The sequence below is a fragment of the Pseudophryne corroboree genome, unplaced genomic scaffold, assembly GCF_028390025.1.
Source record: "Pseudophryne corroboree isolate aPseCor3 unplaced genomic scaffold, aPseCor3.hap2 scaffold_373, whole genome shotgun sequence".
Classification (NCBI taxonomy): domain Eukaryota; kingdom Metazoa; phylum Chordata; class Amphibia; order Anura; family Myobatrachidae; genus Pseudophryne; species Pseudophryne corroboree.
The window spans coordinates 191786-214443 of NW_026970023.1; the positions used below are offsets into that span (position 1 = coordinate 191786).

At 47.0% G+C, this 22658-nt stretch overlaps 22 non-coding genes and 1 pseudogene across 22 annotated transcripts; 16 read left to right on the forward strand and 7 right to left on the reverse strand.

The window, feature by feature from the left end:
• The first annotated feature begins 378 nt into the window (after positions 1–378).
• On the forward strand, positions 379–542 carry LOC135021701 (U1 spliceosomal RNA). The gene has a single exon (XR_010218919.1). It is a non-coding gene; the product is annotated as a U1 spliceosomal RNA (small nuclear RNA).
• A 152-nt stretch (positions 543–694) lies between these two features.
• LOC135021859 (U1 spliceosomal RNA) lies at positions 695–829 on the forward strand (annotated as a pseudogene).
• A 702-nt stretch (positions 830–1531) lies between these two features.
• On the forward strand, positions 1532–1695 carry LOC135021937 (U1 spliceosomal RNA). The gene has a single exon (XR_010219132.1). It is a non-coding gene; the product is annotated as a U1 spliceosomal RNA (small nuclear RNA).
• A 152-nt stretch (positions 1696–1847) lies between these two features.
• On the forward strand, positions 1848–2010 carry LOC135021847 (U1 spliceosomal RNA). The gene has a single exon (XR_010219055.1). It is a non-coding gene; the product is annotated as a U1 spliceosomal RNA (small nuclear RNA).
• Positions 2011–2680: 670 nt separating this feature from the next.
• LOC135021929 (U1 spliceosomal RNA) lies at positions 2681–2844 on the forward strand. Its single transcript, XR_010219124.1, has one exon. It is a non-coding gene; the product is annotated as a U1 spliceosomal RNA (small nuclear RNA).
• A 152-nt stretch (positions 2845–2996) lies between these two features.
• LOC135021833 (U1 spliceosomal RNA) lies at positions 2997–3160 on the forward strand. Its single transcript, XR_010219042.1, has one exon. It is a non-coding gene; the product is annotated as a U1 spliceosomal RNA (small nuclear RNA).
• A 668-nt stretch (positions 3161–3828) lies between these two features.
• On the forward strand, positions 3829–3992 carry LOC135021724 (U1 spliceosomal RNA). The gene has a single exon (XR_010218942.1). It is a non-coding gene; the product is annotated as a U1 spliceosomal RNA (small nuclear RNA).
• A 152-nt stretch (positions 3993–4144) lies between these two features.
• LOC135021874 (U1 spliceosomal RNA) lies at positions 4145–4307 on the forward strand. The gene has a single exon (XR_010219073.1). It is a non-coding gene; the product is annotated as a U1 spliceosomal RNA (small nuclear RNA).
• A 671-nt stretch (positions 4308–4978) lies between these two features.
• LOC135021680 (U1 spliceosomal RNA) lies at positions 4979–5142 on the forward strand. The gene has a single exon (XR_010218899.1). It is a non-coding gene; the product is annotated as a U1 spliceosomal RNA (small nuclear RNA).
• A 6629-nt stretch (positions 5143–11771) lies between these two features.
• Positions 11772–11887, reverse strand: LOC135021916 (U5 spliceosomal RNA). The gene has a single exon (XR_010219112.1). It is a non-coding gene; the product is annotated as a U5 spliceosomal RNA (small nuclear RNA).
• Positions 11888–12162: 275 nt separating this feature from the next.
• LOC135021900 (U5 spliceosomal RNA) lies at positions 12163–12278 on the reverse strand. The gene has a single exon (XR_010219095.1). It is a non-coding gene; the product is annotated as a U5 spliceosomal RNA (small nuclear RNA).
• A 286-nt stretch (positions 12279–12564) lies between these two features.
• Positions 12565–12680, reverse strand: LOC135021913 (U5 spliceosomal RNA). The gene has a single exon (XR_010219109.1). It is a non-coding gene; the product is annotated as a U5 spliceosomal RNA (small nuclear RNA).
• A 270-nt stretch (positions 12681–12950) lies between these two features.
• Positions 12951–13066, reverse strand: LOC135021904 (U5 spliceosomal RNA). Its single transcript, XR_010219099.1, has one exon. It is a non-coding gene; the product is annotated as a U5 spliceosomal RNA (small nuclear RNA).
• A 144-nt stretch (positions 13067–13210) lies between these two features.
• LOC135021926 (U1 spliceosomal RNA) lies at positions 13211–13373 on the forward strand. Its single transcript, XR_010219121.1, has one exon. It is a non-coding gene; the product is annotated as a U1 spliceosomal RNA (small nuclear RNA).
• A 4813-nt stretch (positions 13374–18186) lies between these two features.
• Positions 18187–18299, reverse strand: LOC135021920 (U5 spliceosomal RNA). Its single transcript, XR_010219116.1, has one exon. It is a non-coding gene; the product is annotated as a U5 spliceosomal RNA (small nuclear RNA).
• Positions 18300–18585: 286 nt separating this feature from the next.
• LOC135021921 (U5 spliceosomal RNA) lies at positions 18586–18702 on the reverse strand. The gene has a single exon (XR_010219117.1). It is a non-coding gene; the product is annotated as a U5 spliceosomal RNA (small nuclear RNA).
• Positions 18703–18972: 270 nt separating this feature from the next.
• LOC135021905 (U5 spliceosomal RNA) lies at positions 18973–19088 on the reverse strand. Its single transcript, XR_010219100.1, has one exon. It is a non-coding gene; the product is annotated as a U5 spliceosomal RNA (small nuclear RNA).
• Positions 19089–19232: 144 nt separating this feature from the next.
• Positions 19233–19396, forward strand: LOC135021952 (U1 spliceosomal RNA). Its single transcript, XR_010219146.1, has one exon. It is a non-coding gene; the product is annotated as a U1 spliceosomal RNA (small nuclear RNA).
• A 152-nt stretch (positions 19397–19548) lies between these two features.
• LOC135021841 (U1 spliceosomal RNA) lies at positions 19549–19711 on the forward strand. The gene has a single exon (XR_010219050.1). It is a non-coding gene; the product is annotated as a U1 spliceosomal RNA (small nuclear RNA).
• Positions 19712–20385: 674 nt separating this feature from the next.
• LOC135021755 (U1 spliceosomal RNA) lies at positions 20386–20549 on the forward strand. The gene has a single exon (XR_010218973.1). It is a non-coding gene; the product is annotated as a U1 spliceosomal RNA (small nuclear RNA).
• Positions 20550–20701: 152 nt separating this feature from the next.
• Positions 20702–20864, forward strand: LOC135021749 (U1 spliceosomal RNA). Its single transcript, XR_010218965.1, has one exon. It is a non-coding gene; the product is annotated as a U1 spliceosomal RNA (small nuclear RNA).
• Positions 20865–21535: 671 nt separating this feature from the next.
• LOC135021688 (U1 spliceosomal RNA) lies at positions 21536–21699 on the forward strand. The gene has a single exon (XR_010218906.1). It is a non-coding gene; the product is annotated as a U1 spliceosomal RNA (small nuclear RNA).
• Positions 21700–21851: 152 nt separating this feature from the next.
• LOC135021842 (U1 spliceosomal RNA) lies at positions 21852–22014 on the forward strand. Its single transcript, XR_010219051.1, has one exon. It is a non-coding gene; the product is annotated as a U1 spliceosomal RNA (small nuclear RNA).
• The last annotated feature ends 644 nt before the right edge of the window (positions 22015–22658 follow it).

The following is a 22658-nucleotide window of genomic DNA, read 5'->3' on the forward strand; positions in this document are numbered from 1 at the left end:
AGGTGTTTAATGCAAACTAGGGGTCAGCCAAGCGCCGCAAAAGGCCGCCATGCCCTGCATGCCCCTTTTCTCTTTTCATATGCAGACGAGGGTTGAAGCCAACTTTGACCCACTGCTTGGATGACATCACCATATGCAAATCCATCTGCGGCAGGCCTTCCCCCAGGAATGCTTGCACTAGTTGTTGCATTTGGTTTGTTGTTTGGGGGTGCTTCAGTATTAGGCAGCCTTCTGCCCTCCCATGTTCATCTGAAAATATGTGTTCTCCCTGCAGTTGTTGTCCCCAGATGAGAGTTCCCTTGTGCTGCCTCAGTTGAATCTCCTTTACTTGACAGAGATGTGCCTGAGCAGCGGCCCTCCCCAGCCCTATCCCAAATCATACTTATTTTGCATAGGAGATACCATGGTCATGAAGATTGTTCTCCCAGGGTTAGGTTCATTCATTGCGTTCTGGGTATGCTGACCTCTGTGATTTCCCCAAATGTGGGAAACTCAACTGCATTATTTGTGGTAGTGGGGGACTGTGTTTGTGCTTTCCTCTGGTCAGCTCTGGTAAAAGTCAGATTTCTTTGTCTCAGATCTTCCTCTAGCCTTGTTCTTCTTTCAAGAGTTCCCTTGTGCTGCCTCAGTTGGATCTCCTTCACTTGACAGGGGGGTGCCCGAGCAGCGACCCTCCCCAGCTCTAGCCCAACTCCTACTTACCTGCCAGGTGAGATACTATGATCATGAAGTTGCTTCTCCCAGGGCAAGGCTCACCCATTGCACTCTGGGTGTGCTGCCCCTGCGATTTCCCCAAATATGGGAAACTTGATTGCATAATTTGTGTTTCCCCTAGTCGGCTCTCATATAATTCAGATCTCTTTGTCTCAGGTCTCTCTCCAGCCTAGTTTGCTGTCTGTTTCCACTTCTTTTTTCTTGAGCCCCTCCCATCTATACCCTTGTGCACTATCCTGACTTCTCCTCCTGTCTGCTTACTTTGTGCCTTCCAATGCACAATGCAAACTACAGGTAGTGCTGCAGGGCCCACACCCTTTTACTTGCCTTACAGAGCAGCTCTGGAGCTGTTACAGTGCCAAGCTGCTGCAAGAAATCAGCTTGAATGCTTCAGGGGCTGGGGCATGGCCAACATGAGCCCCACACCGAAGTAGGGTGGGGGTGTTTAATGCGAACTAAGGGTCATCCAAGCGCCGCAAAAGGCCGCCATGCCCTGCATACCCCTTTTCTCTTTTCATATGCAGATGAGGGTTCCAGCCAACTTTGGCCCACTGCTTGGATGACATCACTGTATGCAAATCCGTCTTCTGCAGACCTTCCCCCAGGAATGCTTGTACTAGTTGTTGCATTTGGTTTGTTGTTTGGGGGTGCTTCAGTATTAGGCAGCCTTCTGCCCTCCCATGTTCATCTGAAAATATGTGTTCTCCCGGCAGTTGTTGTCCCCAGATGAGAGTTCCCTTGTGCTGCCTCAGTTGAATCTCCTTTACTTGACAGAGATGTGCCTGAGCAGCGGCCCTCCCCAGCCCTATCCCAAATCATACTTATTTTGCATAGGAGATACCATGGTCATAAAGATTGTTCTCCCAGGGTGAGGTTCATTCATTGCATTCTGGGTATGCTGACCCCTGTGATTTCCCCAAATGTGGGAAACTCAACTGCATTATTTGTGGTAGTGGGGGACTGTGTTTGTGTTTTCCTCTGGTCAGCTCTGGTAAAAGTCAGATTTCTTTGTCTCAGATCTTCCTCTAGCCTTGTTCTTCTTTCGAGAGTTCCATTGTGCTGCCTCAGTTTGATCTCCTTCACTTGACAGGGGGGTACCCGAGCAGCGACCCTCCCCAGCTCTAGCCCAACTCCTACATAACTGCCAGGTGAGATACTATGATCATGAAGGTGCTTCTCCCAGGGCAAGGCTCACCCATTGCACTCTGGGTGTGCTGCTCCTGCGATTTCCCCAAATGTGGGAAACTTGACTGCATAATTTGTGTTTCCCCTGGTCGGCTCTTGTATAATTCAGATCTCTTTGTCTCAGGTCTCTCTCCAGCCTAGTTTGCTGTCTGTTTCCACTTCTCTTTTCTTGAGCCGCTGCCTTCTATGCCCTTGTGCACTCTCCTGACTTCTCCTGTCTGCTTACTTTGTGCCTTCCAACGCACAATGCAAACTACAGGTAGTGCTGCAGGGCCCACACCCTTTTACTTGCCTTTCAGAGCAGCTCTGGAGCTGTTACAGTGCCCAGCTGCTGCAAGAAATCAGCTTGAATGCTTCAGGGGCTGGGGCATAGCCAACATGAGCCCCACACCGACGGAGGGTGGAGGTGTTTAATGCGAACTAAGGGTCATCCAAGCGCCGCAAAAGGCCGCCATGCCCTGCATACCCCTTTTCTCTTTTCATATGCAGATGAGGGTTCCAGCCAACTTTGGCCCACTGCTTGGATGACATCACCGTATGCAAATACGTCTTCTGCAGACCTTCCCCCAGGAATGCTTGTACTAGTTGTTGCATTTGGTTTGTTGTTTGGGGTGCTTCAGTATTAGGCAGCCTTCTGCTCTCCCATGTTCATCTGAAAATATGTGTTCTCCCTGCAGTTGTTGTCCCCAGATGAGAGTTCTCTTGTGCTGCCTCAGTTGAATCTCCTTTACTTGACAGAGATGTGCCTGAGCAGCGGCCCTCCCCAGCCCTATCCCAAATCATACTTATTTTGCATAGGAGATACCATGGTCATGAAGATTGTTCTTCCAGGGTGAGGTTCATTCATTGCATTTTGGGTATGCTGACCCCTGTGATTTCCCCAAATGTGGGAAACTCGACTGCATTATTTGTGGTAGTGGGGGACTGTGTTTGTGCTTTCCTCTGGTCAGCTCTGGTAAAAGTCAGATTTCTTTGTCTCAGATCTTCCTCTAGCCTTGTTCTTTTTTTGAGAGTTTCCTTGTGCTGCCTCAGTTGGATTTCCTTCACTTGACAGGGGGGTGCCCGAGCAGCGACCCTCCCCAGCTCTAGCCCAACTCCTACTTACCTGCCAGGTGAGATACTATGATCAGGAAGGTGCTTCTCCCAGGGCAAGGCTCACCCATTGCACTCTGGGTGTGCTGCTCCTACGATTTCCCCAAATGTGGGACACTTGACTACATAATTTGTGTTTCCTCTGGTCGGCTACTCGTATAATTCAGATCTCTTTGTCTCAGGTCTCTCTCCAGCCTAGTTTGCTGTCTGTTTCCACTTCTCTTTTCTTGAGCCCCTGCCCTTGCCCTTGTGCACTCTCCTGACTTCTCCTGTCTGCTTACTTTGTGCCTTCCAACGCACAATGCAAACTACAGGTAGTGCTGCAGGGCCAACACCCTTTTACTTGCCTTACAGAGCAGCTCTGGAGCTGTTACAGTGCCCAGCTGCTGCAAGAAATCAGCTTGAATGCTTCAGGGGCTGGGGCATAGCCAACATGAGCCCCACACCGACGGAGGGTGGAGGTGTTTAATGCGAACTAAGGGTCATCCAAGCGCCGCAAAAGGCCGCCATGCCCTGCATACCCCTTTTCTCTTTTCATATGCAGATGAGGGTTCCAGCCAACTTTGGCCCACTGCTTGGATGACATCACCGTATGCAAATCCGTCTTCTGCAGACCTTTTCCCAGGAATGCTTGTACTAGTTGTTGCATTTGGTTTGTTGTTTGGGGGTGCTTCAGTATTAGGCAGCCTTCTGCTCTCCCATGTTCATCTGAAAATATGTGTTCTCCCTGCAGTTGTTGTCCCCAGATGAGAGTTCCCTTGTGCTGCCTCAGTTGAATCTCCTTTACTTGACAGAGATGTGCCTGAGCAGCGGCCCTCCCCAGCCCTATCCCAAATCATACTTATTTTGCATAGGAGATACCATTGTCATGAAGATTGTTCTCCCAGGGTGAGGTTCATTCATTGCATTCTGGGTATGCTGACCCCTGTCATTTCCCCAAATGTGGGAAACTCGACTGCATTATTTGTGGTAGTGGGGGACTGTGTTTGTGCTTTCCTCTGGTCAGCTCTGGTAAAAGTCAGATTTCTTTGTCTCAGATCTTCCTCTAGCCTTGTTCTTTTTTCGAGAGTTTCCTTGTGCTGCCTCAGTTGGATCTCCTTCACTTGACAGGGGGGTGCCCGAACAGCGACCCTCCCCAGCTCTAGCCCAACTCCTACTTACCTGCCAGGTGAGATACTATGATCAGGAAGGTGCTTCTCCCAGGGCAAGGCTCACCCAATGCACTCTGGGTGTGCTGCTCCTACGATTTCCCCAAATGTGGGACACTTGATTACATAATTTGTGTTTCCTCTGGTCGGCTCTCGTATAATTCAGATCTCTTTGTCTCAGGTCTCTCTCCAGCCTAGTTTGCTGTCTGTTTCCACTTCTCTTTTCTTGAGCCGCTCCCTTCTATGCCCTTGTGCACTATCCTGACTTCTCCCGTCTGCTTACTTTGTGCCTTCCAACGCACAATGCAAACTACAGGTAGTGCTGCAGGGCCCACACCCTTTTACTTGCTTTACAGAGCAGCTCTGGAGCTGTTACAGTGCCCAGCTGCTGCAAGAAATCAGCTTGAATGCTTCAGGGGCTGGGGCATAGCCAACATGAGCCCCACACCGAAGGAAGGTGGAGGTGTTTAATGCAAACTAGGGGTCATCCAAGCGCCGCAAAAGGCCGCCATGCCCTGCACACCCCTTTTTTATTTTCATATGCAGACGAGGGTTGAAGCCAACTTTGACCCACTGCTTGGATGACATCACCATATGCAAATCCATCTGCTGCAGGCCTTCCCCCAGGAATGCTTGCACTAGTAGTTGCATTTGGTTTGTTGTTTGGGGGTGCTTCAGTGTTAGGCAGCCTTCTGCCCTCCCATGTTCATCTGAAAATATGTGTTCTCCCTGCAGTTGTTGTCCCCAGATGAGAGTTCCCTTGTGTTGCCTCAGTTGAATCTCCTTTACTTGACAGAGATGTGCCTGAGCAGCGGCCCTCCCCAGCCCTATCCCAAATCATACTTATTTTGCATAGGAGATACCATGGTCATGAAGATTGTTCTCCCAGGGTGAGGTTCATTCATTGCACTCTGGGTATGCTGACCCCTGTGATTTCCCCAAATGTGGGAAACTCGACTGCATTATTTGTGGTAGTGGGGGACTGCGTTTGTGCTTTCCTCTGGTCAGCTCTGGTAAAAGTCAGATTTCTTTGTCTCAGATCTTCCTCTAGCCTTGTTCTTCTTTCGAGAGTTCCCTTGTGCTGCCTCAGTTGGATCTCCTTCACTTGACAGGGGGTGCCCGAGCAGCAATCCTCCACAGCTCTAGCCCAACTCCTACTTACCTGCCAGGTGAGATACTATGATGTTCACTGTTAGGGCAATCAGGATGTGGAATTCCCTGCCAGGGAAGGTGGTAATGGCGGACTCTGTAATTGGATTTAAAAAAGGAATGGATACATTTCTGAATGAAAAAGCTATCCAAGGTTATAATACTTAAAATATCAACATGGTTAATCCGGGGGTAACATGAGTTATAGTAGCTAACTAGTCATAAAACATTATTCAGCAAGTATGTAGAATCATCACAACTTAAAACAGGTTGAACACGATGGGCAATTTGCCTCTATTCAACCTCAAAAAATATGTTACTATATGTTACTATATTACTATGTTACTGTAGTATACAGAACACCACAATGTAATGAGCAGTGATAGTGAGCACTGATGAGGATACTAGAACTGACACTGAGCAGCAAGATGCAGCACTGGACTATTAGTAATGTACTGTAGTATGCTGAGCACCACAATGCAGCACAAGACAATGAGCAGTGATACTGAGCACTGATGAGGATACTACTGAGAACTGACACTGAGCAGGAGAGACACACTACTAGTATTACTGAGCAGCAATAAGTAACCACTGATACTGAGCACTGATATTGAGATTTCCACTGAGAGAACATAGCCACGTCCTCTCCGCTCTCTCTTCAATGCACGAGTAAAAATGGCGGCAACGCGCAGCTCTTTATATGGAATCCGAATCTCGAGAGAATCCGACAGCGGGATGATGACATTTTCCCTTGTTCAGGTTTTCCGAGTCAGGCGGGAACAACCGAGCCTGCCTCGGACCAGTGTAAACCACGTGGAGTTCGTCGGGAATTCGGTTCTCGGAGAACCGAACCCGCTCCTCTCTACCTTATACCCATCAATTTTTTTATTTTCAATCTAAGCCCCTGCAGTTTTCTGTAAGCATCTGCTTCGCTATGATGATCAACAAGTCACAAGGGCAAACACTCAGGGCTTGAGGCGTAGATCTTAGGACCAGCTGCTACAAGCATGGCAGAGGTGTCACTATCACTGGTGACACCCAGAGAGGTGGCGAAGGAGATTGTAATGCAGTGCGCGCAGATAAGCAGCGCAATGGTAAAAAGGAGGCATGGTTTCATAGGTAGGGGCGTGGCCTGGTGGCCTGAATCTACATTTTGTTGCTCCGGGTGTCCCGGGGGTTGGGGGCTGCACCCGGGGACTAGTGTGTGTGCGGTGCTGGCTCCTGCACAGTGACAGGGCATGGCCACCCATCATGACACCTCCATTCTTGACCATGCTGTAATTGCAGTCGCACTGCAGTTCAGCGTGATCATAAAAAATGGTGTAGCCTCCTGCTGGTGCAGACTGTATGTGCGCGCAGGAAGCCGCCACCATTTTTGTGATCACAGCGGCTGAATGTGATGTCATACAGCCGCTGTGACCACGCCCCCTGTGTCTCCTCCGTTGCAGACCCCATTTTGAAGCCTTGCCCCCGCACCGCTCCATCCCTGACTTGGAAATGGAGTGTTGCTGACCCCCCTCTCCCCACCCCCGCCCCGATTGACAGGCAGAGGCGATCGCATTCTCTGCGGGGTGCCGCAGAAAATGCAGGCACATGCGTATGCTGTTAGCAATTTTTGCAGTTGGATCGCTTATTGTGATTGCATTCCAACCTGAATCAGGCCCTATTACCTATCACAATGCGCTGCGGGCAGTACAAAATTGGGTTAATATAGGAGTAAAACTCCCAGACCTGTGCTCCTTAACTGTACCTGGTGGCTAGTGGAGCGGCTGCCCAGTAATCAGTGTCCACGCCAGTGCGCACACGGTCCACCCCCTACGGCCACGCTCCCCTTCATCAGCGGCCTCGTGATCCGGAAGGGCGGTGTGTGTGTGACTGACCTTAGGAAGAAACTGGAGCCTCCGCTGCAGTGACCCAGCAACCAGGGCACGGGAGTATACAGCGCCGCTGGGAGTGATGAAGCTGCAGTAAAGATGTCTATTAGACCTAGCCTGCTGCAGCCCTTGTAGATTCTCATAAAACAAGTTCTTCTTTTCTTGTCAAAATTAATAGCTAAGAATAGGCTGCCTGAGGCAGGCCCCTGTTAAGTGGCCTGCTACTGAAGGCACCAACTACAAACTGAGCTCCCTGTTCATGGAAGCGGGGTTATAGAGGAGGATGCGCTGAGCATCTTGGGAACAGTCAAAAGCTTTGAGCCGGTTGGTGCCTCAGATCAAGATCCTACTCTACACCCCAATGTGAATCCTTGTGGAGTCCAGTGTACCCCACAGAAGAAATTAATGTGTCACACCCATTGGCAGCAACCTTAGAATAGCTGCTGACGGGCACAATTGAGAAAGGAAGGGGGGGGGGGGGACATTTGAATCCAGCACATAGATGCAATTCAAATATGTAATTTGTACCTTCCTATTTTAAAATATAATGGATGAACCTCACCCTGTGAGAACAATCTTCATGATCAAGAGATCTCATATGCAAAATAAGTATGAGTTGGGATAGGGCTGGGGAGGGTGGCTGCTCGGGCAGCCCCTCCCCCGTCAAGTTAAGGAGATTCAACTGAGGACGCACAAGGGAACTCTCGTCTGGGGACAACAACTGCAGGGAGACCACATCTGTTCAGATGAACATGGGAGGGTGGAAGGCTGCCTAATATTGAAGCACCATCAAATATCAAACCATATGCAACAACTAGTACAAGCATTCCTGGGGGAAGGTCTGCAGAAGACGGATTTGCATACGGTGATGTCATCCAAGATGTGGGCCAAAGTTGGCTGGAACCCTCATCTGCATATGAAAAGAGAAAAGGGGCATGCAGGGCATGGCGGCCTTTTGCGGTGCTTGGATGACCCCTAGTTCGCATTAAACACCCCCACCCTCCTTTGGTGTGGGGCTCATGTTGGCCATGCCCCATCCCCTGAAGCATTCAAGCTGATTTCTTGCAGCAGCTGGGCACTGTAACAGCTCCAGAGCTGTTCTGTAAGGCAAGTAAAAGGGTGTGGGCCCTGCAGCACCACCTGTAGTTCGCATTGTGCGTTGGAAGGCACAAAGTAAGCAGACGGGAGGAGAAGTCAGGATAGTGCGCAAGGGCATCCTTTTCTCTTAGTCCGTAGAGGATGCTGGGGTCACATTAAGAACCATGGGGTATAGACGGGATCCGCAAGAGACATGGGCACTTTAAGACTTTCAAAGGGTGTGAACTGGCTCCTCCCTCTATGCCCCTCCTCCAGACTCCAGTTATAGGAACTGTGCCCAGGGAGACGGACATTTCGAGGAAAGGATTTATTGTTAAACTAAGGTGAGCATCTTACCAGCTCACACCTTAAGCATGCCGCAGAACGTGGCATTCAACAGAACACAAGCCAACGGCATGAACAATTGCAGCAAAAAGCTGACCAGAACCATAACATAACATGTGTATAACCACAAGTAATAACTGCAGACACAGTATGGACTGGGACGGGTGCCCAGCATCCTCTACGGACTAAGAGAAAAGGATTTACCGGTAGGTATTAAAATCCTATTTTCTCATACGACCTAGAGGATGCTGGGGTCACATTAAGAACCATGGGGTTATACCAAAGCTCTTGAACGGGTGGGAGAGTGCGTACGACTCTGCAGCACCGAATGACCCAACTTGAGGTTATCATCAGCCAAGGTATCAAACTTGTAAAACTTAGCAAAAGTGTTTACTAAATAGCTGCTCGGCAAAGTTGCAATGCCGAGACTCCCCGACCAGCTGCCCAGGATGAACCCACCTTTCTAGTAGAATGGGTCTTCACCTAATTCAGTAACGGCAATCCTGCCATGGAATGAGCATGCTGAATCTTACCACAGATCCAGCGCATAATGGTCTACATGGAAGCAGGACACCCAATCCTGTTGGGAGCATACAGGACAAACAGAGCCTCTGTTTTCCTAATCTGAACCGTTCTGGTGACATAAATTTTCAAAGTTCTGACCACAGCCAGAGACTTTGACTCAACGAAGGTGTCAGTGGCCAAAGGCACCATGTGGAAAGATGAACCACCTTCGGCAGAAATTGTTGACGTGTCCTCAATTCTGCTCTATCTTCATGAAAGATCAAATAAAGGCTCTTGTGATACTGCATGGTTTGTACTGTTTTCCATGTGCTCCCAGATCTTTCAAGCAAGTAGCATGGTCAAGAAAGTTCTGTTTGAAAAGAAACAACATTTACTGTCATTGTTATAGAATTTGGGAGAAAAAACAAGAAGAAATCTGCACTGTTGACGCACTGGACAGAATGAATGAATCATAAAATATAACCTTTATTAAGTATGTATTAAAATTGGATAAATATTAATATTATTATCCCAAACTGCAGTGAAACATAAAGGTTAAAATCACAGAACTAACATACATGTGCATAAGAAGAATAAAGAGATGTGAAAAAAAGGTTTAAAAAGCGTGTCCGTGTGTGATTATTTTTGAAGGCACAACCCTGGCGGGGTTGTTTATATAGATATATATGTTGCTAATAATCACTTTCTAGCGTAATGTTATTAAATAGCTGTTAGTATCTATGTCGTCAGGTACCACTGGGTCGTATCCTATATACTCCCTTCACTCAATAGGGGTTACCTCCCGGGAAGCCATCCCCATTGGCGAATTTGTGGGGGTGATTGAGTATAACCGGTAAGCTAACCTCCAATTTGTGGGGTGCTTAGGTAGATGGGGATCACTTATTTCTCTGTGTCCCCTAAGACTATATTCCTAAATTCAATACCACAGGGGGATAGCTTTCTATATCGGATAAGGAATCACTTGATAGGGAAATCTCTATGCATCATGGAAAGATCATATTTATTAATATCCAAACTAAAAAAATGATGAATAGCTTTAATTTAGCTGTTTAGATATAGTTAATTGGCGAGATATACCAACAGGTGCGGTTGCCTTAAGGAATATGGCAATTCCAATATAAATAGCAGCCCTCCTTCATATAATCAGCCAGATCTTATTAAATCTGGTCCAGATATAGCCGTTCAGATATACTTAATTGACAACATATATCAATCGGTGGGGTTGCCTTAAGGAATATAGCAATTCCAATTCTCATATAAATAGCAACCTTCCTTCATATATTCAGCCAGATCTTATTTAATCTGATCTAGGCGTAGGCAATAATGCTTTCCTTAGAGGTATAGCCACCTCAATTCTTATTAGGAAGCAAAGTGTCTGTCATAATGGTTTATCCAATTCATCTAAGAAATAATATATTCCATGTGTCAGAGATTCATTACTCTCTATTTACACTGTTAAAGAGTTAATTCTTATTATGTTACAGTGTAATGAAATTATCATATAGGGAGATGTGGCAATTCCATGTGCTATATATATAATAACCCTTAGTGGTCCAGATTCCACAATGAGGAATTTTCTTATAAACCGCTGAAACACACAGCTGTTTGACTGACTTCCAAATATATCTATCTCACTTTGTAACAGTCTTATGATAGAGAAACTGTTACATATTCGGTCACTTAGTTATCTAAAGGTAAACAGACTCAGTGTGAGGGTAATATAATATATCAAATGCGCTGTCAATAATCGTGGTAACTGGTGTAATAATGTGGTATATTGAGTATGCTAGTAAGGCATATAACTGCTCTCCAGCCTTTAAGTGTTACCAATCAATTTGTTACACTGTAAAGGATTTATGGTGTCCTGTTAGGACATGCAGCTGCTAGGCTGACTCAAAGATTTATCCATTTGTAACAATTATGTAACAGTTATATACATGTTACTGGTATTACATAGAAATAGTATGACACAGGCCAGCAGTCCCATGTGTCTAGATTCCACAATAGGAGATTTTCTTTGTCTTATAAACTGCTGGAACACACAGCTGCTAGACTGACTTCAAATATATATATTACTTTGTAACAGTCTTATAGTAAAGAGACTGTTACACACTGTCATTTAGTTATCTCAAGGTTAGCAGATTCTGTGTGAGGATAGTGTTCTGTTAGAACATGCAGCTGCTAGGCTGACTCATAGAAAATGTATCCATTTGTAACAAATGACACATACAGCATTAAATTAATATCTATAGCAGCCCATGTGACATCTCTACTCTTATCATAATTGTCTGGTTATTGCCAATCTGGACAGCAGGAGTGATATATATTCACTAGTCCCAATATCCCATCATATAAATATACCCACACTGATATACTTTCTTATCAAGAGTTATTAGTAGCTATCTGTATGCACTTTAGACATTGTATCTGCTAAGTGACATCATATCTAGTGTATTCCTTTCTTATAGCTCAGCTTCTATTCCCTATTAGTGGAGACTAACAGCTAACATCATAATCATATATTTTTGTTTTATAACATTTCACATGAGTCAAATACACGCGGACACGCCGTGCCCTACACGTGTGTTTCACTGCATCTATGGCAACTTACATTAAAGCTAACAAGAAAGCACACTCGTTCTGTCTTTAAACTGATAAAAGAAACCCCAATAATATGGGGCATGCAAAAATTGAGATAAAACTCAGTTTTGCTCCTCTCCACGGAAATCTTTAATAAAAGGCGAAATATTTGTTAGTTCTGAAGAGAAACCAGAGCATGACCAAGATTCCACCTGTCGCCTGAGTGCCATGCCAGCAGTTCTCATTGAGCTCAAAGTGAGCACCCAATTTGAAAGAAAGATAGCAGATTTCTCACCAGGCTTCCCCTAGCTATAAACATGGTTTGTACTCTTTTCCATGTGTTCCCAGATCTTTCAAGCAATTAGTATAGTCAAGAAAGTTCTGTTTGAAAAGAAACAAACATTTACTGTCATTTCTATGCAAATGAGCTTACATTAAAGCACACTCGTTCTATCTTTAAACAGATAAAATAAAACCCCAATAAGATGGGGAATGCAAAATTTGAGATAAAACTCAGTTTTGCTCCTCTCCACGGAAATCTTTAGTAAAAGGCGAAAGATTTGTTCGTTCTGAAGAGAAACCAGAGCATGACCAAGATTCCACCTGTCGCCTGAGTGCCATGCCAGCAGTCCTCATTCAGCTCAAAGTGAGCACCCAATTTGAAAGAAAGAAAGCAGATTTCTCACCAGGCTTCCCCTTGCTATAAGCATGGTTTGTACTCTTTTCCATGTGCTCCCAGATCTTTCAAGCAAGTAGCATGGTCAAGAAAGTTCTGTTTGAAAAGAAACAGACATTTACTGTCATTGTTATACAAATAAACTTACATTAAAGCCAACAAGAAAGCACACTCATTCTGTCCATAAACTGATAAAAGAAACCCCAATAATATGGGGCATGCAAAAATTGAGATAAAACTCAGTTTTGCTCCTCTCCACGGAAATCTTTAATAAATGGCGAAAGATTTGTTCATTCTGAAGAGAAACCAGAGCATGACCAAGATTCCACCTGTCGCCTGAGTGCCATGCCAGCAGTCCTCATTCAGATCAAAGTGAGCGCCCAATTTGAAAGAAAGCAGATTTCTCACCTGGCTTCTCCTTGCTATAAGCATGGTTTGTACTGTATTCCATGTGCTCCCAGATCTTTCAAGCAAGTAGCATGGTCAAGAAAGTTCTGTTTGAAAAGAAACAAACATTTACTGTAATTTCTATGCAAATGAGCTTTCATTAAAGCACACTCATTCTATCTTTAAACCGATAAAAGAAAATCCAAAAAGATGGGGCATGCAAAAATTGAGGTAAAACTCAGTTTTGCTCCTCTCCACGGAAATCTTTAGTAAAAGGCGAAAGATTTGTTCGTTCTGAAGAGAAGCCAGAGCATGACCAAGATTTTCATCTGAAAATATGTGTTCTCCCTGCAGTTGTTGTCCCCAGATGAGAGTTCCCTTGTGCTGCCTCAGTTGAATCTCCTTTACTTGACAGAGATGTGCCTGAGCAGCGGCCCTCCCCAGCCCTATCCCAAATCATACTTATTTTGCATAGGAGATACCATGGTCATGAAGATTGTTCTCCCAGGGTGAGGTTCATTCATTGCATTCTGGGTATGCTGACCCCTGTGATTTCCCCAATGTGGGAAACTCGACTGCATTATTTGTGGTAGTGGGGGACTGTGTTTGTGCTTTCCTCTGGTCAGCTCTGGTAAAAGTCAGATTTCTTTGTCTCAGATCTTCCTCTAGCCTTGTTCTTCTTTCGAGAGTTCCCTTGTGCTGCCTCAGTTGGATCTCCTTCACTTGACAGGGGGTGCCCGAGCAGCAATCCTCCACAGCTCTAGCCCAACTCCTACTTACCTGCCAGGTGAGATACTATGATCTTTACTGTTAGGGCAATCAGGATGTGGAATTCCCTGCCAGGGAAGGTGGTAATGGCGGACTCTGTAATTGGATTTAAAAAAGGAATGGATACATTTCTGAATGAAAAAGCTATCTAAGGTTATAATACTTAAAATATCAACATGGTTAATCCGGGGGTAACATGAGTTATAGTAGCTAACTAGTCATAAAACATTATTCAGCAAGTATGTAGAATCATCACAACTTAAAACAGGTTGAACACGATGGGCAATTTGCCTCTATTCAACCTCAAAAACTATGTTACTATATGTTACTATATTACTATGTTACTGTAGTATACAGAAAACCAAAATGCAATGAACAGTGATAGTGAGCACTGATGAGGATACTAGAACTGACACTGAGCAGCAAGATGCAGCACTGGACTATTAGTAATGTACTGTAGTATGCTGAGCACCACAATGCAGCACAAGACAATGAGCAGTGATACTGAGCACTGATGAGGATACTACTGAGAACTGACACTGAGCAGGAGAGACACACTACTAGTATTACTGAGCAGCAATAAGTAACCACTGATACTGAGCACTGATATTGAGATTTCCACTGAGAGAACATAGCCACGTCCATTCCGCTCTCTCTTCAATGCACGAGTAAAAATGGCGGCAACGCGCAGCTCTTTATATGGAATCCGAATCTCGCGAGAATCCGACAGCGGGATGATGACATTTTCCCTTGTTCAGGTTTTGCGAGTCAGGCGGGAACAACCGAGCCTGCCTCGGACCAGTGTAAACAACGTGGAGTTCGTGGGGAATTCGGTTCTCGGAGAACCGAACCCGCTCCTCTCTACCTTATACCAATCAATTTTTTTATTTTCAATCTAAGCCCCTGCAGTTTTCTGTAAGCATCTGCTTCGCTATGATGATCAACAAGTCACAAGGGCAAACACTCAGGGCTTGAGGCGTAGATCTTAGGACCAGCTGCTACAAGCATGGCAGAGGTGTCACTATCACTGGTGACACCCAGAGAGGTGGCGAGGGAGATTGTAATGCAGTGCGCGCAGATAAGCAGCGCAATGGTAAAAAGGAGGCATGGTTTCATAGGTAGGGGCGTGGCCTGGTGGCCTGAATCTACATTTTGTTGCTCCGGGTGTCCCGGGGGTTGGGGGCTGCACCCGGGGACTAGTGTGTGAGCGGTGCTGGCTCCTGCACAGTGAAAGGGCATGGCCACCCAGCATGACGCCTCCCTTCTTGACCATGCTGTAATTGCAGTCGCACTGCAGTTCAGCGTGATCATAAAAAATGGTGTAGCCTCCTGCTGGTGCAGACTGTATGTGCGCGCAGGAAGCCGCCACCATTTTTGTGATCACAGCGGCTGAATGTGATGTCATACAGCCGCTGTGACCACGCCCCCTGTGTCTACTCCGTTGCAGACCCCATTTTGAAGCCTTGCCCCCGCACCGCTCCATCCCTGACTTGGAAATGGAGTGTTGCTGACCCACCTATCCCCCCCCGCCCCGATTGACAGGCAGAGGCGATCGCATTCTCTGCGGGGTGCCGCAGAAAATGCAGGCACATGCGTATGCTCTTAGCAATTTTTGCAGTTGGATCGCTTATTGTGATTGCAATCCAACCTGAATCAGGCCCTATTACCTATCACAATGCGCTGCGGGCAGTACAAAATTGGGTTAATATAGGAGAAAAACCCCCAGACCTGTGCTCCTTAACTGTACCTGGTGGCTAGTGGAGCGGCTGCCCAGTAATCAGTGTCCACGCCAGTGCGCACACGGTCCACCCCCTACGGCCACGCTCCCCTTCATCAGCGGCCTCGTGATCCGGAAGGGTGGTGTGTGTGTGACTGACCTTAGGATGAAACCGGACCCTCCGCTGCAGTGACCCAGCAACCAGGGCACGGGAGTATACAGCGCCGCTGGGAGTGATGAAGCTGCAGTAAAGATGTCTATTAGACCTAGCCTGCTGCAGCCCTTGTAGATTCTCATAAAACAAGTTCTTCTTTTCTTGTCAAAATTTATAGCTAAGAATAGGCTGCCTGAGGCAGGCCCCTGTTAAGTGGCCTGCTACTGAAGGCACCAACTACAAACTGAGCTCCCTGTTCATGGAAGCGGGGTTATAGAGGAGAATGCACTGAGCATCTTGGGAACAGTCAAAAGCTTTGAGCCGGTTGGTGCCTCAGATCAAGATCCTACTCTACACCCCAATGTGAATCCTTGTGGAGTCCAGTGTACCCCACAGAAGAAATTAATGTGTCACACCCATTGGCAGCAACCTTAGAATAGCTGCTGACGGGCACAATTGAGAAAGGAAGGGGGGGGGGGGACATTTGAATCCAGCACATAAATGCAATTCAAATATGTAATTTGTACCTTCCTATTTTAAAATATAATGGATGAACCTCACCCTGTGAGAACAATCTTCATGATCAAGAGATCTCATATGCAAAATAAGTATGAGTTGGGATAGGGCTGGGGAGGGTGGCTGCTCGGGCAGCCCCTCCCCCGTCAAGTTAAGGAGATTCAACTGAGGAAGCACAAGGGAACTCTCGTCTGGGGACAACAACTGCAGGGAGACCACATCTTTTCAGATGAACATGGGAGGGCGGAAGGCTGCCTAATACTGAAGCACCATCAAATATCAAACCATATGCAACATCTAGTACAAGCCTTCCTGGGGGAAGGTCTGCAGCAGACGGATTTGCATACAGTGATGTTATTCAAGCAGTGGGCCAAAGTTGGCTGGAACCCTCATCTGCATATGAAAAGAGAAAAGGGGCGTGCAGGGCATGGCGGCCTTTTGCAGTGCTTGGATGACCCCTAGTTCTCATTAAACACCCCCACCCTCCTTTGGTGTGGGGCTCATGTTGGCCATGCCCCATCCCCTGAAGCATTCAAGCTGATTTCTTGCAGCAGCTGGGCACTGTAACAGCTCCAGAGCTGTTCTGTAAGGCAAGTACAAGGGTGTGGGCCCTGCAGCACCACCTGTAGTTTGCATTGTGCGTTGGAAGGCACAAAGTAAGCAGACGGGAGGAGAAGTCAGGATAGTGCGCAAGGGCATCCTTTTCTCTTAGTCCGTAGAGGATGCTGGGGTCACATTAAGAACCATGGGGTATAGACGGGATCCGCAAGAGACATGGGCACTTTAAGACTATCAAAGGGTGTGAACTGGCTCCTCCCTCTATGCCCCTCCTCCAGACTCCAGTTATAGGAACTGTGCCCATGGAGACGGACATTTCGAGGAAAGGATTTATTGTTAAACTAAGGTGAGCATCTTACCAGCTCACACCTTAAGCATGCCGCAGAACGTGGCATTCAACAGAACACAAGCCAACGGCATGAATAATTGCAGCAAAAAGCTGACCAGAACCATAACACAACATGTGTATAACCACAAGTAATAACTGCAGACACAGTATGGACTGGGACGGGTGCCCAGCATCCTCTACAGACTAAGAGAAAAGGATTTACCGGTAGGTATTAAAATCCTATTTTCTCATACGACCTAGAGGATGCTGGGGTCACATTAAGAACCATGGGGTTATACCAAAGCTCTTGAACGGGTGGAAGAGTGCGTACGACTCTGCAGCACCGAATGACCCAACTTGAAGTTATCATCGGCCAAGGTATCAAACTTGTAAAACTTAGCAAAAGTGTTTACTAAATAGCTGCTCGGCAAAGTTGCAATGCCGAGACTCCCCGACCAGCTGCCCAGGATGAACCCACCTTTCTAGTAGAATGGGTCTTCACCTAATTCAGTAACGGCAATCCTGCCATGGAATGAGCATGCTGAATCTTACCACAGATCCAGCGCATAATGGTCTACATGGAAGCAGGACACCCAATCCTGTTGGGAGCATACAGGACAAACAGAGCCTCTGTTTTCCTAATCTGAACCGTTCTGGTGACATAAATTTTCAAAGTTCTGACCACAGCCAGAGACTTTGACTCAACGAAGGTGTCAGTGGCCAAAGGCACCATGTGGAAAGATGAACCACCTTCGGCAGAAATTGTTGACGTGTCCTCAATTCTGCTCTATCTTCATGAAAGATCAAATAAAGGCTCTTGTGATACTGCATGGTTTGTACTGTTTTCCATGTGCTCCCAGATCTTTCAAGCAAGTAGCATGGTCAAGAAAGTTCTGTTTGAAAAGAAACAAACATTTACTGTCATTGTTATGCAAATAAACTTACATTAAAGCTAACCAGAAAGCACACTCGTTCTGTCTTTAAACTGATAAAAGAAACCCCAATAATATGGGCATACCTCCCAACTTTGTCGGCTCGCAAAGAGGGACACACGCGCGGCGAAGTCGCACGCGCTCCCAAAAAGGGCGTGGCCTAAGTAAAAAGGGGCATGGCTTCGCGGGAGGACCCGCGATCGCGAGTCACGCCCCCGTTTTCGGCACTGAGGGGGCATGCCCAGCGCTCTGTGAGCTGCTGGCATGCCACCTCTCCCTCTGGCTTCAGTGAATAGACGCTGTGCGCACAGCGACTATTCACCGCTGCTCTGCTAAGCAGGGCAGCGACAGACAGAGCCTCCCAACTGTCCTCCCCACCGCGGGACACTGCGGCCCGCAGGTGGGACAGCGGGACAGTCCCCAAAAAACGGGACTGTCCCGCGAAAATCGGGACAGTTGGGAGGTATGATATGGGGCATGCAAAAATTGAGATAAAACTCAGTTTTGCTCCTCTCCACGGAAATCTTTAGTAAAAGGCGAAAGATTTGTTCGTTCTGAAGAGAAACCAGAGCATGACCAAGATTCCACCTGTCGCCTGAGTGCCATGCCAGCAGTCCTCATTCAGCTCAAAGTGAGCACCCAATTTGAAAGAAAGAAAGCAGATTTCTCACCAGGCTTCCCCTTGCTATAAACATGGTTTGTACTCTTTTCCATGTGCTCCCAGATCTTTCAAGCAATTAGTATGGTCAAGAAAGTTCTGCTTGAAAAGAAACAGACATTTATTGTCATTGTTATGCAAATAAACTTACATTAAAGCTAACAAGAAAGCACACTCGTTCTGTCTTTAAACTGATAAAAGAAACCCCAATAATATGGGGCATGCAAAAATTGAGATAAAACTCAGTTTTGCTCCTCTCCACGGATAATCTTTAATAAAAGGCGAAAGATTTGTTCATTCTGAAGAGAAACCAGAGCATGACCAAGATTCCACCTGTCGCCTGAGTGCTGTGCCAGCAGTCCTCATTCAGATCAAAGTGAGCGCCCAATTTGAAAGAAAGCAGATTTCTCACCTGGCTTCTCCTTGCTATAAGCATGGTTTGTACTGTATTCCATGTGCTCCCAGATCTTTAAAGCAAGTAGCATGGTCAAGAAAGTTCTGTTTGAACATAAATAAACATTTACTGTCATTTCTATGCAAATGAGCTTACATTAAAGCACACTCATTCTATCTTTAAACCGGTAAAAGAAACCCCAAAAAGATGGGGCATGCAAAAATTGAGATAAAACTCGGTTTTGCTCCTCTCCACGGAAATCTTTAGTAAGAGGCGAAAGATTTGTTCGTTCTGAAGAGAAACCAGAGCATGACCAAGATTTTTATCTGAAAATATGTGTTCTCCCTGCAGTTGTTGTCCCCAGATGAGAGTTCCCTTGTGCTGCCTCAGCTGAATCTCCTTTACTTGACAGAGATGTGCCTGAGCAGCGGCCCTCCCCAGCCCTATCCCAAATCATACTTATTTTGCATAGGCGATACCATGGTCATGAAGATTGTTCTCCCAGGGTGAGGTTCATTCATTGCATTCTGGGTATGCTGACCCCTGTGATTTCCCCAAATGTGGGAAACTCGACTGCATTATTTGTGGTAGTGGGGGACTGTGTTTGTGCTTTCCTCTAGTCAGCTCTGGTAAAAGTCAGATTTATTTGTCTCAGATCTTCCTCTAGCCTTGTTCTTCTTTCGAGAGTTCCCTTGTGCTGCCTAAGTTGGATCTCTTTCACTTGACAGGGGGGTGCCCGAGTAGCGACCCTCCCCAGCTCTAGCCCAACTCCTACTTACCTGCCAGGTGAGATACTATGATCATGAAGGTGCTTCTCCCAGGGCAAGGCTCACCCATTGCACTCTGGGTGTGGTGCCCCTGCGATTTCCCCAAATGTGGGAAGCTTGACTGCATAATTTGTGTTTCCCCTGGTCGGCTCTCGTATAATTCAGATCTCTTTGTCTCAGGTCTCTCTCCAGCCTAGTTTGCTGTCTGTTTCCACTTCTTTTTTCATGAGCCCCTCCCTTTTATACCCTTGTGCACTATCCTGACTTCTCCTCTTGTCTGCTTATTTTGTGCCTTCCAATGCACAATGCAAACTACAGGTAGTGCTGCAGGGCCCACACCCTTTTACTTGCCGTACAGAGCAGCTCTGGAGCTGTTACAGTGCCCAGCTGCTGCAAGAAATCAGCTTGAATGCTTCAGGGGCTGGGGCATAGCCAACATGAGCCCCACACCGAAGGAGGGTGGAGGTGTTTAATGCGAACTAGGGGTCATCCAAGCGCCGCAAAAGGCCGCTATGCCCTGCACGCCCCTTTTCTCTTTTCATATGCAGACGAGGGTTGAAGCCAACTTTGACCCACTGCTTGGATGACATCACCGTATGCAAATCCATCTGCTGCAGGCCTTCCCCCAGGAATGCTTGCACTAGTTGTTGCATTTGGTTTGTTGTTTGGGGGTGCTTCATTATTAGGCAGCCTTCTGCCCTCCCATGTTCATCTGAAAATATGTGTTCTCCCTGCAGTTGTTGTCCCCAGATGAGAGTTCCCTTGTGCTGCCTCAGTTGAATCTCCTTTACTTGACAGAGATGTGCCTGAGCAGCGGCCCTCCCCAGCCCTATCCCAAATCATACTTATTTTGCATAGGAGATACCATGGTCATGAAGATTGTTCTCCCAGGGTGAGGTTCATTCATTGCATTCTGGGTATGCTGACCCCTGTGATTTCCCCAAATGTGGGAAACTCGACTGCATTATTTGTGGTAGTGGGGGACTGTGTTTGTGCTTTCCTCTGGTCAGCTCTGGTAAAAGTCAGATTTATTTGTCTCAGATCTTCCTCTAGCCTTGTTCTTCTTTCGAGAGTTCCCTTGTGCTGCCTCAGTTGAATCTCCTTCACTTGACAGGGGGGTACCCGAGCAGCGACCCTCCCCAGCTCTAGCCCAACTTCTACTTACCTGGCAGGTGAGATACTATGATCATGTAGGTGCTTCTCCCAGGGCAAGGCTCACCCATTGCACTCTGGGTGTGCTGCTCCTGCGATTTCCCCAAATGTGGGAAACTTGACTGCATAATTTGTGTTTCCCCTGGTCGGCTCTCGTATAATTCAGATCTCTTTGTCTCAGGTCTCTCTCCAGCCTAGTTTGCTGTCTGTTTCAACTTCTCTTTTCTTGAGCCGCTCCCTTCTATGCCCTTGCGCACTATCCTGACTTCTCCCGTCTGCTTACTTTGTGCCTTCCAATGCACAATGCAAACTACAGGTAGTGCTGCAGGGCCCACACCCTTTTACTTGCCGTTCAGAGCAGCTCTGGAGCTGTTACAGTGCCCAGCTGCTGCAAGAAATCACCTTGAATGCTTCAGGGGCTGGGGCATAGCCAACATGAGCCCCACACCGAAGGAGGGTGGAGGTGTTTAATGCGAACTAGGGGTCATCCAAGCGCCGCAAAAGGCCGCCATGCCCTGCACGCCCCTTTTCTCTTTTCATATGCAGACGAGGGTTGAAGCCAACTTTGACCCACTGCTTGGATGACATCACTATATGCAAATCCATCTGCTGCAGGCCTTCCCCCAGGAATGCTTGTACTAGTTGTTGCATTTGGTTTGTTGTTTGGGGGTGCTTCAGTATTAGGCAGCCTTCTGCCCTCCCATGTTTATCTGAAAATATGTGTTCTCCCTGCAGTTGTTGTCCCCAGATGAGAGTTCCCTTGTGCTGCCTCAGTTGAATCTCCTTTACTTGACAGAGATGTGCCTGAGCAGCGGCCCTCCCCAACCCTATCCCAAATCATACTTATTTTGCATAGGCGATACCATGGTCATGAAGATTGTTCTCCCAGGGTGAGGTTCATTCATTGCATTCTGGGTATGCTGACCCCTGTGATTTCCCCAAATGTGGGAAACTCGACTGCATTATTTGTGGTAGTGGGGGACTGTGTTTGTGCTTTCCTCTGGACAGCTCTGGTAAAAGTCAGATTTATTTGTCTCAGATCTTCCTCTAGCCTTGTTCTTCTTTCGAGAGTTCCCTTGTGCTGCCTAAGTTGGATCTCTTTCACTTGACAGGGGGGTGCCCGAGTAGCGACCCTCCCCAGCTCTAGCCCAACTCCTACTTACCTGCCAGGTGAGATACTATGATCATGAAGGTGCTTCTCCCAGGGCAAGGCTCACCCATTGCACTCTGGGTGTGGTGCCCCTGCGATTTCCCCAAATGTGGGAAGCTTGACTGCATAATTTGTGTTTCCCCTGGTCGGCTCTCGTATAATTCAGATCTCTTTGTCTCAGGTCTCTCTCCAGCCTAGTTTGCTGTCTGTTTCCACTTCTTTTTTCATGAGCCCCTCCCTTTTATACCCTTGTGCACTATCCTGACTTCTCCTCTTGTCTGCTTATTTTGTGCCTTCCAATGCACAATGCAAACTACAGGTAGTGCTGCAGGGCCCACACCCTTTTACTTGCCGTACAGAGCAGCTCTGGAGCTGTTACAGTGCCCAGCTGCTGCAAGAAATCAGCTTGAATGCTTCAGGGGCTGGGGCATAGCCAACATGAGCCCCACACCGAAGGAGGGTGGAGGTGTTTAATGCGAACTAGGGGTCATCCAAGCGCCGCAAAAGGCCGCTATGCCCTGCACGCCCCTTTTCTCTTTTCATATGCAGACGAGGGTTGAAGCCAACTTTGACCCACTGCTTGGATGACATCACCGTATGCAAATCCATCTGCTGCAGGCCTTCCCCCAGGAATGCTTGCACTAGTTGTTGCATTTGGTTTGTTGTTTGGGGGTGCTTCATTATTAGGCAGCCTTCTGCCCTCCCATGTTCATCTGAAAATATGTGTTCTCCCTGCAGTTGTTGTCCCCAGATGAGAGTTCCCTTGTGCTGCCTCAGTTGAATCTCCTTTACTTGACAGAGATGTGCCTGAG